Source organism: Saccostrea echinata, unplaced genomic scaffold (assembly GCF_033153115.1).
Source record: "Saccostrea echinata isolate AGI-Se365-2 ecotype Australia unplaced genomic scaffold, CSIRO_AGI_Sech_v1 ptg000073l, whole genome shotgun sequence".
Lineage (NCBI taxonomy): Eukaryota > Metazoa > Mollusca > Bivalvia > Ostreida > Ostreidae > Saccostrea > Saccostrea echinata.
In genome coordinates this window covers 783,596-803,870 of record NW_026889822.1, presented here as the reverse complement: position 1 = coordinate 803,870, position 20,275 = coordinate 783,596, and the positions used below count along the sequence as shown (strand labels likewise).

The window sequence follows — 20,275 nt, the reverse complement described above, 5'->3', positions numbered from 1 at the left end:
TAGTTTTTCATTTCTTTGATGGAATAATTTCTTATTGATAACATACATAAGAGCTAGTGATGGGAATTGGTAAGAATTTCATAATGGATGATCAGGTTACTGTAACTAACTAATCAACGATTATAATCGGACAATAACAAAGTCTATCAATGTAGTTAATTAAATGGTAAGAATGGGTAAATGACTATTTTCTGGGTGTTTATTTTGCTGAAAACAAATAAATGGATATCATCTGTTTTACTGAGTGTGTATCTTTTCCTTTAATTTTTCCTCATACACTGTAGAGTTATAAAACTAAGTTTGAAGAGTAAAGAAATTTACATAATCTAAAAATACACATAACACAATTTCACTGAATGTCAGTCCTTTAAAAAGTATCAATTACATCAAGTCATTTTCTTAATCATGAATTTACTTCTTGAGAAAACAAATTCTGCAAAATTGTTAGATTTAACTAAGGCAAAAAAACAGCTGGTCCTACATTCATTTTGTAGAACCCAAAGTACATCCATACCCGGGAAGTGCTTTGTTACTCGGGTATGAATACAATTGTCTGTGCCATTAGGATACACAAATAAGTTTAAGAGATAAGTTGCAGCTGGAATACTGAGCTTATAGATACATGATGTTATTAATGTGTATAACGAAAACATGGTTTTTCATTCCAAGTTAATTTGTATAATTTACCACAAAGAAGGCGTCTCCATATGAGTGAAAAATTCTCGAGAGGGACATTAAACAACATACAAAACCAAACCAAACCACAAAGAAAAGCGTAATTTATGAATATTGGCCTGAAACTTCTATAAAATTCTCTAAAATAGAGCTGTGACATATTCTTCCCAGCTCACGACCCCCCCTCCCCCTCCCTTTTTAAAATCAACAGGGTGTATTAGAGTACACAACGTGAATTAATGAAAAAATGTTGGTGTCTCCGAATGCACGTTTTCTGCAATATGAATCACAAGGATTGATGTAAAAATGATATAGAAATAGAATACCAGAGTTTATAACGACATCATCCTAATTTTGCTATCACAAGATTCATGAATATTGATGCTGTCAAATAATTAACAATTGAAAATTCTAAGACAAGAATATTGTTGATTAGTTTTCTGATTAAATTTTTAATTAAGACATGATGCTATCATTGTACTATAGCACGTGGCGCATGAGTATAAAGTAAATTTGACTAACCGTGGTATGTGAAAGTGAAACTATGTATAGTAATGTAAATAAATGATTTCATTATTAACAACAGCTGTTTATTAAATTAAATTGGTTCTATCACTTTCTTGCTCGCCTCCCCCCCCCCCTCGCTTTTTGTTCTCTTTTTCTTTCTCTCATTTGCTCTCTCTCTCTTGATTGAAGACTGTCGAAGAAGAGACAAACATTACACTAATAAAACATTCTAAAATCTTTTATATATGCAATGGGATTTTAAAAAACAAATACAAGCTTGATTGAACATAGTATAATTATACGAGGTTCTAGTCATGATTATTTCTTAAATTACGCTGCAACTTGACATGATCTTTTGTATATATGTAAGTACACTGCACAGCTTTGAACAGCGACTGGGTCTTACCGACATCATAATCAATGGGAGATAAGCCGTTTTATTGGAAGTTAATTTTAGTGATCAAGTAATTTTAATAGACTCTGCAGTCGCTATCTTGCATAAAAAATTTCAAAATATAATTTCAGGCTTATTAAAGTAGCTCATATGTACTCATTTCCGTATACAACTCAAAATGCTCAGGACATTGTTTCATTTACCTTTAAAAGATATCCGCTCTACAATAAACATAGGTTATCAAAGATTACGAAGCTCACCTCAATGAATGTTATCTATAAGTAAGGCAAATTTCACATCATATTTTTTTTCTAGTTAGGGTACATCCCAAGATCAATATCCATGCAAGTTTGGTTTAAGTAGGACTTATAGTTATTTGGAAAAAGACCTGCTCAAAAAACTTTAACCTGTTTACTAATCAAGAAAATTTTGGTCAGTTCCAACATCCAAAGCAAGTCTGGAAGTTTCATCCTTAAATGCACCATCTATGCAAGTTTAATCATAACAGGCCATAATTTCATATAGCTAATCCAAAAATAAATTACCCTGGTCACTCATCTAGAAAATGTAAGTCAGATTCAGAATCCAAAGAAAGTCTGGAAGTGTTCATCCCTAGATACATCATCCATGCTAATTTAGTTAAAATATTGCTAAAATTCACTCATGTGGAAAATCTAGGTCTGATCCAGCATCCGAAGCAGGTTTGTTAGTGTACATCCCTAGATGCATCATCCATGAAAGTTTGGTCCAGGTAGGGCTTATAGTCACTTGGGAATGAGACTGCTCCAAAATCTAAATCTGGTCTCATATTTGGAAAATCTAAATCAGATCCAGCATCTGAATCAAGTGTGGTAATGTCCATTCCAAGATGCATCATCCATGCAAGTTTGGTCCAGATAGGGCTTATAGCTACTTGGGAATGGACCTGCTCCAAAAACTTTAACCTGGTCACTCATCTGGAAAATCTAGGTCAGATTCAGCATCCCAAGCAAGTGTGGTAGTGTCCATCCGTAGATGCATCATCCATGCAAGTTTGGTCCAGGTAGGGCTTATAGTTACTTCAGAATGGACCTGCTCCGAAAACTTTAACCAGGACGCCGACGCTAATGCCGACGACGACACCAACGCCGGGGGTATAGCATAAGCTCATCTCGACTTTGTCGAGGTGAGCTAAAAAATCTAGTGACACAGTGAATCACTAGCTGATCCAAAATTAAGAAGAAATTCATTCTGTGATATGTGTATCATGTAATAATTGTTTTATTATGCTCTGATTCTATTCAACTGTGACAATGTGGATTGATTGATTGATTGTATGTTGTTTTACGTCCCATTCGAGAATTTTTCACTTATATAGAGACGTCACCATATACCGGTGAAGGGCTTCAAATTTTGACCTTTACTCGGCACTCAGGGCCATTGAGCAGTGAGGGATCTTTATCGTGCCAACATCTGTCGTTACACGGGGCCTCGGTTTTTAAGGTCTCATCCGAAGGACCCGCAACTTTCACTTCAAAGTGCCGAGCGCATGGCGAAGGAACAGTTGCTACCCATTTTTTATCGACTTAGGTCAGTCGCGGCTGAGATTCGAACTCACGACCTTCCGATCACGGAGCGAGCGCTCTACCGACTGAGCTACCGTGAACGGTGTGACAATGTGGATGTATGTAAATGTTCTAGAATCATTTCGTATAAATGTGACATTTTACGAGGGAGTCTGTACATGTAAATATGTTCTATGTTTTACTATTTACTTTATTGTAATTATTCTAAAAAAAAATTTCTTGTTTTTCTTACCTGTCTGCTAAACATAACAAAGGTCACAGAGGTAACTGGTAGAAATATAGCATCAAAACTCTCTGTTGATGACCAGATGACATCCGGCAATGTATATACGCCATGGTTGATCTTTAACAGGGGAGACTATTTCTATAAATCAGAGGAATTGTTGTCAAAATAAAAGTTACCCATTACTCTTTCTACTAGCTGGTCTCAAACAAGAAAATAGTTTTACTATATGTAAATGTATAGCTTTAATTAATTTAAATTAAAAAATAAAAAAAACAAGTATTTCAGAACAAAAGAGAAAATAAAGATTACTGTAAACCAACAATTATTCGCGTCATCTTTTTTTTAAATCAATCCGCAATGATTCATTTTCGTGACCGAGGAAACATTCTCCATAATACAAGACACAATAAATGTTTCACAGCGATTAATATTCATGAGTTAAAGTAGGTCGTGAAACGAATATTTCTCGCACACAAATAAAAGTTGGTTTACAGTAATGCTTGGACAAAAATTTGAGATTTTAAAAAAAACGCCCTAACATACCTATCCTAAAATTTGCACGAGTTTCATGTGTTGACAGACTACACATCATCCAGGAAGTTACATCATGCACAACTTTAAAAGAAGTTCCCTTCAATTCAGTGGGACATTACCACTTAAGTTATTATATTCCTAGTATATAAGTCCAAAATAATAATTTAGGCCTTAAAAGACCTTGGTTTAAAACCAGAGGCCCATTGGCCACATCACTCACCAGAACTATCAGGGATTTTTTTACCCCTTGATTCCAGGGGCCGTCAAGATTGGGAAAAATAGCGATATTTGGTTGAAATTGGGAAAAATATCTTCATACAAATAAATAGGAAAAAACAAGCAAAAGTCAAATATTTAATCATTTTTCTTATTTTTTATAGTATGAAGCTGGCTTAAACCAGCTTTAGTGGTATGAAATAATAGCGGCTGTTGAAGTTCAGAAGCTTAAAAATGGCAAAGCCGCAGGGTATGATAACATTGTAAATGAACATATTTATACGTTGTCATCTTTTTTACCTTTATGTAAGAAGTTTTTTAAAATAACATTTGGTAGTGGGTTTGTTCCAGATGAGTGGTTAATCGGTATTGTTTGACAAATTTATAAGAATAAGAGCGATTCAACCCAGCCTGAAAATTACCGTCCTAGGCAAACTGGAGAGACCGACATGATGCACATTTATTTTTTAGATAACATTCCCGACTTTAATTTTTAAACATCGATCCCGCTTTAAAAAGTATGCATGCAAACATCCATAGTATTCCGAATAACTTCTCAGAAGTCCTCGGATGGCTCGTACATCGCACATAGAGAACATAAACACCTTTTTGTCATTATTTTATTTTAATGATTTACAACTTAATACTTATTTTCATATTGGGAATTTTTAGGTATGATTTTGGGAAAAACTTGCACTTTTCAGCATTGGGAATGGAGACCCTAAAAAAATCCCTGACTATAATGGTGATAGCATCTGGATAAAATGTACAAGCAGACTATAACAAGCAAAGAGAGAAAAATACATGAAACTAGAACTGTCCAATAGGGACAAATACCCCCCGCTGGGTTTTTCAGAGAAAGTACCAAATCACTAATGTTTTCTAGATGTGAGAGGTGTTCACAATTTCCTTAAACATTTCCAGTGAAAATTTAATTACTCATTATATTTTTTATATGTCCGTCTTAAGACGGGACGTATTATGTTATAGCGTTCATGTCCCTCCGTCCGTCTGTTAGCTTTTTCATGTCCGGCTTATTATTTAGTCTTATTTTTTTCATTATGTTCTTTACAGCAATCTGTAACAAGAAAAATTCCACCTCTCCCATGGGTGTAATGATCAGGCACTGGTCAAGGAAAATTTTGATAGCAGAAAATTGCATGTCAAATTAGAGATAAATTAACTAGAGCAGAGCTCGTTGCAAAACAACGAGTAGGTCTTCCGTTGGAGCTGCGAACAGGAAGAAGTGACCTTGAGTCAAGGTCATACCACATTCTAAGGTTATAAGCAATCTTGTAAGGGGTATCAACTTGCAATGTCTCACCAGTAGAAAGACAGTTAAGGAATGTTGTTTCTCCGTTGATGACCTTGAACTCGTTCAAATGACCTTGCATCAAACCATGACACACTCTGGTTATAAGAAAACCCCATCTATGTGTAACCGACTCGACAAATTAACACATGTTCTTTCAGACCATTCATCCAGTCAAAACATTCTTTCCTTAGTGACCCTAAATTTAATCAACATGGCCGTAGGAACCGAGGGGGGGGGGGGGGGGCGTGCCCCCCAATAATTTTGCCGATATATAGATTACAATAGTAGACATAGATACTATAGCTTGTGCCACCTCAATAAAAACGTCTGATAACCTTCTTTTTTTTTTTTGCTTGTCAAGGAATATTTGGTAGTTGGTGACCTTTTTTTTTGCTTGTCAGGAAATTTATGGTAGTAGTGCCCCCTCAACTGTCAACTGAAAATGTATGGCTGTGCCCCCTCCCCCCCCCCCAAAAAAAAAAAAAAAAAAAAACTGAATTTGCTTCCTATGGGCCTGATCAAGGCAATGATACACTCTGTATGATATCAGCGATACCCTTTTGTGTGTTTCGGACTTGACAAGTTCACAGTTTGCATTTATTGCATGATAGTGAGGGAGACATAAAGATTTCTTCGCCCATAAAAAATCATATTCCGCGAGGGTAACATGAAGATTTCTTCGCCCGTGAAAAATCATACTCCCCGAAGGCAACGCCCGAGGGAAATATGATTTTTCATTTGCGAAGAAATCTTTATGTCTCTATTATGCAATAAATTGTTTATAATACCGAATTAACCAAAATGCAGGAATTACATAGGAGATCCAATGAATAAAGCAAACATGCATTTGATGAGAACGATATGAAAGAGATGTAAGTTACAGGTACACCAATAGCCTCGTTTCATAAAAAAAAAAAAATTCCTACGTGACAAGTTTGTGTGATCACACCAGTAACATTCAAACACCATTACATTTTTACACATTTAAATCGACACAATCAATCAACGATAATATGTTGACGGTGCGACCGTTGGGCGAGTGCATTGTTCACTTAATTTTAAGATCCGCCTCTTCAAACAGCACGAGACATTTGGAACGTCTAGACTGTGACGTCTCATGACGTATGTTAGCTGTACTTCCATAAACGAATTTTGAAAAGTGCAAACATTTTAACAAAGAACGTTTAATCTACTATCTGTATGCAATTCCATTAATTAAGGTGATTTTTTGGGGTGAATTTTTAGTTGTTGTTACCGCGCGAACGAAGTTAGCAGCGTCGCTATAAACAATCTAACTCCTCACTCGTTTAACTGTGACGTCACAATCGTGAAACACGACGTTTTGTTGCAGGGCAAACATGATGGACACGTGACTTTCTCGGCCAATCAAATTCTATTTTACTAGTGATTTTTCACTTGTAAGCTAGTTTTCACAGAGGTATAATAAACGTTTTTTTAGACCATACATCGAAATAAATTATCATAATTTCTATAGTCGTAATTTATTAGGTTCAACTCACTGCTTTAAAGGATCATTGTAAATGTTTTATGCCCGATTTGGATACTGAACAACGTGTGATTTTTGAAACACTGATGCCCCCATATGGCATCTTATGGCAAAAGTTAAAGTTTCTCAAATGCAAGTCAAACTCCATGGTCAAGATCAAAAGATAAAAAAAATGTTATTACCCAAATAAAGGTCTTGAACAAAGAATATACTGTGAAATATATACTAGTATAGCAGCAACAGTTTAAAAGTTATTGCCAAGGTTAATTTCTTTAAAAGGTCAAACTCCAAGGTCAAGGGATCATAATTGTTTGTACTTGAGGGAAGGTCTTAATTGTTACAAGGAATACACATATGGTTTTAAAAAAGCCTTAGCACCAACTGTTCAAAAGTTAAAACCAAGGTTAAAGTTTTTCAAAAGTAGGACATACTCAAAGGTCATGGTAAAATGGTCAAAATTAAAGGTATACAATTACAGGCCTTGTCACAAGAAAATTACCTATGTAATATAAAAGCCCTAGTACTAGTCATTCAAAAGTTATTGTCAAGGCTAAAGTTGTTTAAAAGTTGGTCAAACTCCAAGATCAAGGTCAAATGGTCAAACATATTTATACCCAAGGAGGAGACTTATCACAAGGGATACAGATGTGAAGTATAAAAGCCATAGCACCAACTGTTCAAAAGTTTTGGCCAAGGTTATAGTTTGGTAAAATTTTGCGAAAGAGGATCAAACTCCAAGTTCAAGGTCAAGAGGTCAAATATGTTGGTACCTGAAGGAAGTCCTTGTTACAAGGAATACACATAAGAAATATGAAAGCAGTAGTTCCAACCAATCAAATTTTATGGGCATAGTTTTTTGCGGACAAAGAGGCTAACACAGTCTAACAGACAAATAGACAGGTGGACAGGACAAAAACTGTTTGCCCCCCGGATCTTCGATTACAGTAGCATAAAAAAAATGTCGGCGTCTTTGGGTTTTCGCATTGGCCTTAAATCTGAAAATCCAAAGGATTACAAGGTGCATTACGATACGCTTTCACATCATGTTCTATAACCCAAAGCATATTGTCTGCAAAGATAAATATTTAATTCAGTATCTAATTAGCTATGCATAATTATCTATGTTGTTTTAAAAAGAAAATATAAAAAAAATATTTGTTTTATATTTTTCGATGTAGAGATATGCAGAAAATGTTTTCCTATTTTAAGTCCTATCGCAATACATATTTAAAAGAAAGTGTGTGTTGGAGGGGGGGGGGGGTCATTACATTTTTGCTGGGATTCGCCTATGTATGACCGTAGAGAAACAAAGAGTGGGGAGGGTGCAAGCAGCAACTAAATCAAAATTTACATATTAAAACTACAGCAAAAGACTATTTTCAGAAGGTCTCCCCCCCCCCCCCCCCCCCGGTACAATCCGTACAACGGACCTGTGAAAAAAATACTGATCCTACATTCAGAGTCCCAGGGCACCAGGAAAGAGTGGCAAAAAGAGAATATCGGTTTATTTCAGTCTATAAGTCGAATCAAAATATCTTTTCCTCAAGAGTCTTCTTTCTTTGAGTTCATCCCAGTGATCGTGTGATTTATTTCATTTATTTTACGTTCTGTACTGGACTTGGAAAATGAGGACATCTTTAGGTTCCTGAGCTGGCCTTGAAGCCCGCAGAACAGATTTTCTGCTTTATGATAAATTCAAGTGATATGTAATCCGGTATTAATTTTGTGTTGCTTTTTTTAATGTTAATTTCATCAAGAAATCTGAAAAATTAATGTTTTAACTATACACAGTGAGGCATTTTTTGTGTGGAACGATTATCAAATGGGGTTTTCGCGATTTTTTCATATGGTACACATGATGAGTAAGTGCAATAAATATAATCTGTGGAAAAAATGTCCAACAAGCCCCGGGGTTGAATGTCGGGGGGGGGGGGGGGGGTCTGTCCACAAGTACCTTTTGTCAAGCCCGTAGAAAGCAATTTCAGTTTTTTTGGAGGGAGGGGGGCAAATAGAAATTTCCACAGGTACTTGTACTCGATTTTTTCCTATGGTACACATGATGAATAAGTGAAATAAATATAATTTGTGGAAAAAAATGTCCAACAAACATCGGGGTTGAATTTGGGGGGGGGGGGGGATCCTGTCCACAAGTACCTGTGGAAATTTCTTGATACATAAACAGAATTTAAAAGCATGTATAAGACATCAATTGAAGGGGAGAGGGCACGGCCGTAATTAAAAGTTATATAGAGACTAGGAAGGAATGAACTGTCATTAAATTTTGGTAAAGAACTATTACCTAAACTCTTCACTTTCACATTTTCAATTACAGATTCTTGTTTTTAAAAAGCTACACATGTACATTGATATGTATCTATTAGATGCATAAATTATGTTATTAATCATTTTATCTTAAAGGAAAAGTAAAAATCTCAATCAAACTTGTTCCGCATATTATGCTCTCTGATTCATTACTCAACAGATGCTTCATATACATAGACTGCAGACTGCAGGTGTGATAAATTCACAGCATGCAGCTCCAGCCTTAATTCCAACTTTGTTCCAAAATATTATTATTCAACGCGAAAAATTAGAATTAGCCGATAGAATATTTTGAATCACTTCGGAAATGCTGCCGTAACACCAGACTGAGTTCACAATATCGAGTGATTTTGATTGACAGGTGTAGCGCCGTTGTGCATGGATTTCGTGTAACTGCAGATTGTGGTTGAAAATAATAAACAAACAGATCTAAAGAAAAGATATTGTATACTGTACATATATTTGTTAAGAACCAGTTCATTCATGAAACGAATTTAGTCGTATTATGTGGGCCCATGTTAGATCATTTAGGGTATTCCGAATCACCCCGCATATCGCGACTCTCGGTAATTTACCTTACCGCTGTACCTCGCACGACACATGCACAGGTGTGACAACCAAACAGTCATTATTAGTAAGGTCTATACTTATTGCATACAACAAATAAAGAGGTAAACATAATGCGTTAACTAAAAGAATTAATTATTTTAATTCATTAACTTCCTACCCGTGTAGAAACGTTGCATGGTATTTCTCATCGATGTCGTGGCGTTGTTGGTGGATGAAACATGGCATATAAGGTATCGATAGAACGGCAATTTTATAAGCTTTTGTGAGTATTATTTGTTTTTTATAACACCTCAAAAATATACTAGTTATGACCGCATTTGTAGCCCCCTATAGTTTTGAACCACGTGTGTACATGCCCCTAGCCAAATAAATTGCACACGCTACATGTATACTTGTTATATGTCAGATTATTATTTTTTTTATAACATTGTTTTTCTTAAATGCAAGGGGTATGAAAGTAATGATTTGACAAAGCAAGAGCTATAATAAGACTATCCCGGGTCCCGGTATACACTTGATCAGTGTTGATCAATGTTGATATGTACGAGTACACGTATGCAGTGATATACGTCATTCTTGATAATCATGAAATCTAAACATGAGTTGGTTTAATTCCTTTTCACAATTTTTTTTTATCATCATTATATCATTATTTGGTAGCCTACTCGTAGAATTATGACAGTTCAATGTTAATTATTTGCATTAAAAAAATCACATAGGTAAAAAAAAAAAATTACATAATTATCATGATTATATTTACAGGACAACAATTTACAATCAGGTAATTTCAGAAAGTAAATATTCTGTTGGTATTTGCTTTTCTGCATGATCCGCCTCTGAGAACGCTGTTTTATAGTGTTGTCTACAGAAGGGGGGGGGGGGGGGGGCTTTAATAACTTAATTAAAAAACCAACAACATTCAACAAGAAAATAATTCTTTTTATTTTTTGATACTTTTGGTAAACAATACCAACTAATTCATTAATTATAATGTTGTTATCTGACTGTTTTTAGCCATTTACCAGGTGATTCGAAATACCCGGAAGTGACCTGCAATACACTAAAAAGGTGATGTAAATATAACCCCTGTCAAGGCCGCTGTATCGTAGATAGACTCGCCGTGTAATGTAGATTTGATTTTTCATTGAATTGGCTTTCCTTTAATACCAACCAACCATTTATAAACTTGTTAATAAAATCGTTTACCGTCAAAATGTAAAAAGTGATTCGGAATACTCTAAATGTACTCGTTATAAAAACAACTCATTATCAACTCAGTGGACCGATAATTTACTTCAAAATAAGCTATAGATCAATAAAATTGATTTCAGATTAACCAATATTTTGTTGCAAAGATAATGTAAAACAGAGACCGGGGATTTTGTATTTCTCTGTATTTTAAACACTCGATATGCGTACATTTGGGGCGCTCTTGCATATACATGTACACTTGTACATTCGAATTCATGATCGTGCTTATAAAAAGAGCATGTTCTGTACTTGCATGCATGTATGTATGTATGTATGTATGTATGTATCCGTAAAACTTTTCAATTTTCCCGAGAATTCATCCTCACAATGTCAATTAAGGTTCCGAAATCACATGTGAGGATGCCGAGAATTGAAAAAGTCACCTCCACTTACAATTATCATGCATGTGTACATGCAGTTTAAAACACGAGACAGAAAAATAAATTGTTGCAAACTTAATGGTTAAGTCGGCAATTAAAATGCGTAAAACTTGAAATGAATAAATAAAAATAAGCGTGAGATAGAGTAAAATAAAATAATATGTAAGATTCGAAATGATTTCAAACCCAATTTTCCATTAATCGCTATGAGTACACAATGTATTTTAATACCGATATGACCCCGGCTCTCTGCGGCCACGTGTGCACGAAGACTGGGTTACAAAGCGACAGAGCAGAATGTAAACTGTGCTGTAAGAAGGCGTGAATTATTGTATGTTTAAAAGTATTATTTGATGTATATACATGTAGTTTAATATTTAATGAAAAATTAAATGAAGAAACAATTAAGAGACTGATAGTAAAAATTATACTTTACACAAGTATTAATACTTAATACTTCCATCACTAATTGCAATTATTTGCCTTAGCACCTTTTCAATTACAATTGAAATAGAATACAATTACACGGGACAGAGAAATAAATTGTTTGTTTGTTTTTTTAAATCGTATTTCTGTGTCGACAGTGAACAGGCCGGTAAAAGCGATTAAAATTCGAAATGATTTTATGCACTAGTGTTTGAAATTAAGACTAAATCAAAGATGCAATTACACGGGACAGAGAAATAAATTGTTTGTTTGTTTGTTTTTTTTTTAAATCGTATTGCTGTGTCGACAGTGAACAGGCCGGTAAAAGCGATTAAAATTCGAAATGATTTTATGCACTAGTGTTTGAAATTAAGATTAAATCAAAGATGAGATTAAGTTATCTTAAAGATTCAATATAAATTTAAAAAACACAATGTTTCATTAGTTGTTGTTTCTACACGATGGATTTAAAACGTGATCACAGTCTTCACAGATATTTGTTTTGTTTACATGGTTTATGACCGCAGGTGGCTGGTCGATGGTGACCTCGGCAACGTGGGATCGCGGGTTGTGTTACATAACTAAAAACATTTAGGTGAACATGGAGAAATGCGTACTGTTAATGATCATTAATTATTCGATGCTTAAAGTTTAATATTACTTATATAGTTATATAGATACATTTAATTCCTTCCTTTATTTGAAGACGTGTTCCCTTTAAATCTAAATTAAAAAAGAAAAGAAAGTTGTAAAGAATAATTTATGAGTGAACCACAGAACACGTTTAAAACCTTATTTAGAAGAAAATTAGCATTAAATACAGTAGGGTATATAATTTATTGCAAGTTTGTTGAAGTTATACACATGAAGAGTTCCGATTTACTTGCCGAATGAAAACGCTTACCTGTTTACGGGACCTGCTTTTTACCTACATATTACGACATATTACGCAATACTCGAACAAAACAACATTTGTATGAGATCAATAAGGTGTTAAAGAACAACTTTAATTCCGAAAGCCATATCGAAATATTTACCGTTTTTGAGTTATAAAGCGAAAACTTTTAAGGGCTCTAGATCCCTAATTTTAGGGGCCAGCCCCTTTTAAATGATATCAAATGAAAGCTCTTGCTATTATGCACAACTTTTATTCTACATGTTTTAACAAAATATTTTTAGTTTTAAAGATATAAAGGAAAAAATGTCAAAATTTTTGCTCTTTTCCGCGTTTTAACTTTTGACCCCTCTCTAGCGCCATTTTTAATGCAAAAATCAAAAAACAAAAACCGATGTGCACAACTTCAATGCTTCTTCTTTTCAATTTCAAAGGGTTTTGTGCTCCAATTATTACAGTCTCAGAGCCTTTGTCTAGAAACCAGAGGCATAAAAATTTCAATCAAAGGGGAATAACTCGTGAACAGAAGGTAATTTCCGAATTGTATTACAGTATTATGAGAGTGTTTTGCAAAGTCTAAAAGCTCTGAAAATTTGAACAAAATCCGTTCAGAAATGAGGAAGATATGAAGCTTCAAAGTTGGCGTCTAGGAAAAAAAAAAAAAGAATAATAAGAATAATCTTAACCATCAGAATCAGTAGAAGGTCTTCCGTTGGAAACGGAAGACCTTAATGAGTTTAGTGTGAGGTGATAACTGGTAGAGCATCTCTGATCAAGCAGGTGTTATCTACATCTCTTGGGAAATGGGCAAAAGGAATCAGTCTCTTAATTAATTGCTTGTGTTGTATTGAATTGTTCTTGTTGGCTAGTCTTACTTTCAAGATAAATTTGATGTAATTAAAACTAATTTGATATTGTTTATAATAATTAAAACTTATATGATATTGTATAATATAATTTAAACTAATTAATTTTTGTACATTTTTTATTTGAATTTTTATATCTTTACAACAAATTGCAGACTGCCTTGTCTCACTAAGATGTCATTCGACCAATTGAATCTAAACTGATTATGATAATTTAACAATATTTGATGGGCGTATAATGCTGTGGTGGGGCACTTTATTTTAATGAATGAAACTAAGGTGCAGCCTAATAAAATATCAACACTAATAATTACAGTGTTTTTTATTACATTGAAAAAATAGTTTGCAACTATCTGTCATCTTTGTGAGACATGACACTCTGCAAATTGATTGTTGAAAAAAAAAAATATCATAATTAATTATACAAAATCAAATTGATTTTAATACCTTTATATCAAACTCATTTTAAAAATAAAAGGCTGGTTTTAGTAACTATGTATTTTGACAGACATAAATAACAATTAAGAGACTTAGACAACAGAGATCTTTATTTCTTTCTGCCCAATTCCCCGGAGATATAGATAAGACCTGCCTGATCAGAGATGCCCTAACAGCTTCCCACACTGAACTCATTAATTAATCTTTAACTGGATGCATGTCCACTCATTACTCCCAAGGGACAAATGGATTTACACTATCTGCTGTGTAATGTAAAAACTGTTTTTAATACTTTGTGGGTTTTTTTTTAGTTCTAATGAGTAGTTTTAAGCTGTAGTTCACATTTTTGTACAGATGTTCTAGATTCTATGTCTCAAACCTTAGACATGAACCCGAAATGACTAAGTCAATAAAAATTTTAAAAAAACACCTGTAAAATGCAGAAAAATTATCAAATAATGTTGAAAATACCAGGTGCACATCTTCATATGGTAAATAATAAGTGTACAAATTTTCATACAAATCTATGCAATAGTTTCTGGGAACAGATCCAGACAAAACCACATAATAAAAATGAAAAAAACACCTGTAAAATGCAGAAAAATTACCCAATCATAATGAAGATACCAGGTGCACACCTTCATATGACGAATAATAAGTGTACAAATTTTCAGACAAATCCTTCCAACAGTTTCCAAGAAATGGTCAGGACAAAATCTCGTCTACAGACAGACGGACAGACGGACAGACAGACGGACATGCTGATTCCAATATACCCCCCCTAAACTTCGTTTGCGGAGGGTATAAAAATTGAATCAAATTTCAAGAATTACTAGACTATCATTCAACTAAAGCCTGACATCCCTAGTTTCCAAACCCATAACTCCTTTACAGTGTCCACCCAAAAGATTTTTCAGCACTTGTCTTGTCTGGCTAGCAATGACAAAATTTACTACCCATTTTCCACTTCGTTTACAAGTCGCCATTTTTTACTTTCAGTTGTTTGTGTATCGTTTTATACCTATATTTCAGAGTGTGTACTGTAAACCATTTCTTAGCAGGAAATATTGGTATGTATGGTAGTATCGGTATAACGTCCTACCTCTCTGTTTTATAACACAATGCAAAGTTCTTGTCTCACTGTCTTCACAAAATACACTTCAAATTCAAACTTCTAATGACTGTAAAACTAACATGTTAAAATGATACATTCTTGAATAATGATACATATTGATATAAAGTAGTTCTATATATTAACACAACCCTATTCATTAGAAACTCAGGTGCATTTTGATTCAAAGCATTTTTTAATGTCAAAGACAATCTCCATCTTTACTTTTTCTTCCATTAGCCGTTTACACATGGCAACCAGAAACAACAAATTATAAATAGCCAAACTAAGTTTGGACAGAAAGATATGAAAATCATTCATTGAGAAAACCGAAAGTTTTAAATCTAGGAAATTATTCTTTTTAGACATTTTTTGACAATTATTTAAAATACATAGATGGAAATGGATTATTACAGCTGAAAATTCTACTACAGTAAAACTCTGTTACAGCAAAGTCTTGGGGATCTGCAAAATTACTTCCCTATATCCATATTTCATTATATTCGTATATTGAATTTGCTTCAGTATATATTGCGAATTCGAAATATAGATTTTTTTTCCTCAAGTATGACTACCAACTGTATTTTGGGAAGTATTTAATACAGAAGTAACCTTGGAGTTCATATATTACTGAATGAATTGAATTTCAAATTTCAAATACTCACATAAGTAGTGTCAGTTCAATATTTTAACAAGAGGCCCACGGGCTGCATCGCTCACCTGAATAACTTTGGCCATGCTGTTCTTTACAAGATTTCCCCCTTGTAATACCTATTGTGGCCCCGCCCTACTCCTGGGTGCTTTATTTAAACAATTTAAACTCCCCTTCACCCAAGGATACTTTGTACCAAGTTTGGTTAAAATTGGCCCAGTGGTTCTTGAGAAGAAGTTGAAAATGTGAAAAGTTTACAGACAGACAGACGGACGGATGGACAACGGACAACGGGTGATCAGAAAAGCTCACTTGAGCTTTCAGCTCAGGTGACTTAAAAATTGAGGTCTTTGAAAATTCACTATAAAAGATACAGGGTTAGAAACTCCCTAAAATTACAACTCGCAAATAATCGTGAGTACCAAGACTACTCGCAATTTTCATATAAAGTTAAATTTATATAAATTAAATACATGTAACTTAAGGAAAAAGTAACTACAGTACAATACACAAAATACAACTACAGTGTGACTTTTATTTAAATTACTTATTTAAATCAAAGGCATTGTGTTCTGTCATATTATATAATTTTGCTACAGTTTCAATGCAAAAAAAATCAACTCGCAAGTTTTTGCGAGTTACCTAATTTTTAACTCGCAATTGGGGAATTCTAACTCGCATTTTGCGAGTTGTATATAGTGAATTTCGAACCCTGAGATAAAAATTTTGTTACCTTTAACCTCTAGGGGATACAAACCAGTTTGCTATATCAGCGCTCTGACATTATATCTGTAAAAATTTACATGAAATTGTTAAGAATTTTGCCAGGGATTCCAAAAAACTTCGCAATATCCATAAATTTGCTATATCTGTGTTTGTTATAAACGAGTTTTAATGTAGTCAGATCGGGCTAATGTGACCTGCATTCTACTAACACAGCCAAATAATACATTCAATTCCATTACTGGAACTCTTCAAATTAGAGGCACATTTTGGTTGTCTGACTGGGTCAACATAACGTAGCGGAGAATACAAAACATGCTGATCTCAATCCAATGGTCATGATTTGAACAAACTTGAATCTCGTAACAATACTTGTGGAAGCTTCCTTATCAATATGACTTATCATGGCCTTGTTGTTCTTGAGAGGAATTTTCCTATATATTCCTATGTAAAAAATTGGCCCCCAATTGTGCCCAATTCTACCCCCTAGGTCTTGATATGATCAACTTTGATTCTACAATTCCTTAGGATGCTTTCATATCAGTTTGTCTTATCGTAGCTTTGTTGTTCTTGAGAAGAAGATTTTTAAAGATTTTCCTGTATATTCCTATGTAAAACTTTGATCCCCCATTATGGCCCCACCCCACTTCCGGGGGTCATGATTTGAACAAACATGAATCTACACTACCTGAGGATATGCCTCCATTTCATTTTATGACTAATTATGGCTTTGTTCTTGAGAAGATTTTTAAATATATTTTCCTATATCTACCTATATGTAAAATTTTGGGGGGTCATGATTTGAAAACATTTAAATTAACACTATGTAATGGAGGTTTCACGTAAGTTTCAACTTTTCTGGCCCAATTTTTCTTGAAAAGAAGATATTCAAAAGATGACACCAAATTTTCACCATTTCTTAAAGTGACACTGTGACGGACAAACGAGAAAATTGACAACAGTAGAATTTTTGGACACATGAAAATTTTGTTCAGTTCTTGAAGATATTGGGTTTCAGAAAATTACAGGTTTCTTGAACCTAAAAAATCTAATTTAATGGAGAAAAATAAAAGTAAAAAAAGTCTTTGTATAACCCATCACAAAAATATTGCTTCACTTGTTCCTTTTTATTGTACGCATGCGCTGAAAAGTTGAAGAATTTACAATGGTTTCAATTCCACAGATATAAATGTCGGATGACTGAGAACTTTGATACAATCTTCAAACAAGAGGCCCATGGGCAACATCGTTCACCTGAGCACATTGGCTAGGAAAAAAAGCAAAAATCAGTACAGTATTGAAAAGTTTACAAGGAGGGGGGTGTTGAATTTTAAACTACCTGATGATGCTTTCATATCAATATAAAAAATGGTTTGTTGTTCTTGAGCAGCAGATTTTTTCCCCATATATTCATTTGTAAAAATTTGATCCCCCATTGTGGCCCCACCCTACCCCCGGGGGCCCTCATTTGAACAAATTTCATTCTACACTACCCAAAGATGCCTCCATATCAATTTGACTAAACATGGCTTTTCTGTTCTTGAGAAAAAGACTTTTTCCTATATATTCCTCTGTAAACTTTGATCACCCATTGTGGCCCCACCCTACCCCCAGGGGTCATGATTTGAACAAACTTGAATCTACACTACCTGAGGATGCTTCCATAAAAATATGACCAATCATGGCTTTGCTGTTCTTAAGAAGAAGATTTTTAAAGATATTTTCCTATATATATATTTCTATGTAAAACTTGGATCCCCCATTGTTGCCCCACCCTACCCCCGGGGGTCATGATTTGAACAAACTTGAATCTGCACTACCTGAGGATGCTTCCATAAAAATATGACCAATCATGGCTTTGCTGTTCTTAAGAAGAAGATTTTTAAAGATATTTTCCTATATATTTATATGTAAAACTTGGATCCCCCATTGTGGCCCCACCCTACCCCCGGGGGTCATGATTTGAACAAACTTGAATCTACACTACCTGAGGATGCTTCCATAAAAATATGACCAATCATGGCTTTGCTGTTCTTAAGAAGAAGATTTTTAAAGATATTTTCCTATATATTTCTATGTAAAACTTGGATCCCCCATTGTGGCCCCACCCTACCCCCGGGGTCATGATTTGAACAAACTTGAATCTACACTACCTGAGGATGCTTCCATAAAAATATGACCAATCATGGCTTTGCTGTTCTTAAGAAGATTTTTAAAGATATTTTCCTATATATTTCTATGTAAAACTTGGATCCCCCATTGTGGCCCCACCCTACCCCCAGGGGTCATGATTTGAACAAACTTGAATCTACACTACCTGAGGATGCTTCCATACAAAATATGACCAATCATGGCTTTGCTGTTCTTTAAAGATATTTTCCTATATCTTTCTATGTAAAACTTGGATCCCCCATTGTTGCCCCACCCTACCCCTGGGGGTCATGATTTGAACAAACTTGAATCTACACTACCTGAGGATGCTTCCATACAAAATATGACCAATCATGGCTTTGCTGTTCTTAAGAAGATTTTTAAAGATATTTTCCTATATATTTCTATGTAAAACTTGGATCCCCAATTGTGGCCCAACCCAACCCCCGGGGGTCATGATTTGAACAAACTTGAATCTACACTACCTGAGGATGCTTCCATAAAAATATGACCAATCATGGCTTTGCTGTTCTTAAGAAGAATATTTTTAAAGATATTTTCCTATATCTTTCTATGTAAAACTTGGATCCCCCATTGTGGCCCCACCCTACCCCCGGGGTCATGATTTGAACAAACTTGAATCTACACTACCTGAGGATGCTTCCATAAAAATATGACCAATCATGGCTTTGCTGTTCTTAGAAGAAGATTTTTAAAGATATTTTCCTATATATTTCTATGTAAAACTTGGATCCCCCATTGTGGCCCAACCCTACCCCCGGGGGTCATGATTTGAACAAAATTGAATCTACACTACCTGAGGATGTTTCCACATAAGTTTCATCTTTCCTGGCCCAGTGGTTCTTGAGAAGAAGATTTTTAAATGATGCCATTATTTTTTCACTAATTCCTAATTATCTCCCCTTGAAAGAGGGTGTGGCCCTTCATTTGAACAAACTTGAATCCCCTTTACCCAAGAATGCTTTGTGGCAAGTTCGGTTGAATTTGGCCCAGTGGTTCTTGAAAAGAAGATGAAAATGTGAAAAGTTGACGACGAAAATGTGACGACGACAGACAACGGACAAATTTTGATCAGAAAAGCTCACTTGAGCCTTTGGCTCAGGTGAGCTAAAAAGATTATCATAACTTAACCCTTATTTCTGCTTGCCCCAATTCAATGTTGTTTACTAGTTTCACGCTAAAAATAAAGGACGCGTGACCTTGACATTGTTCACATTGACGATAAAAACAAAGCGATAGATACATTTGTTTTTCCGGCACTTATATTTTGCAGTTTTTTTCTTGCTTTACAGTGCAGTTGAGTTGTCAAAACTTCGCTATATTCATATTTCACAGAATTCTTTTGTTTTGTGATACAATTTTTTTAAAAGAAACTAGGGGTGAAACGATACACCTCCTTCACGGTTCGATACATATTGTATAATTTTGTCTCGGTACGGTTATTTTCGATACGATACATTTTGATAGAAGGAAACAAATTCACCCTTGTTTTATGCTTTCTTTTACTAAATCTAGTCACTTAATTTACGA

The 20,275-nt window shown here is 34.6% G+C and overlaps 1 long non-coding RNA gene across 3 annotated transcripts in view; it reads right to left on the bottom strand.

Moving 5' to 3' along the window:
* Positions 1–20,275, bottom strand: part of LOC133176311 (uncharacterized) — an 83,817-nt gene that overhangs the window by 59,482 nt on the left and 4,060 nt on the right. The window contains exons 1-2 of one of the 3 annotated variants that reach the window (XR_009719436.1): positions 16,584–16,726; positions 3,374–3,505 (exon numbers count right to left, since the gene is read on the bottom strand). The exons of 1 other annotated variant lie outside the window; for it this stretch is intronic. This is a non-coding gene — a long non-coding RNA (uncharacterized LOC133176311). Of the gene's footprint in view, positions 1–3,373; positions 3,506–4,417; positions 4,541–16,583; positions 16,727–20,275 lie in introns of those variants that run through there. One more of the 3 variants, XR_009719437.1, reaches the window with a different exon arrangement.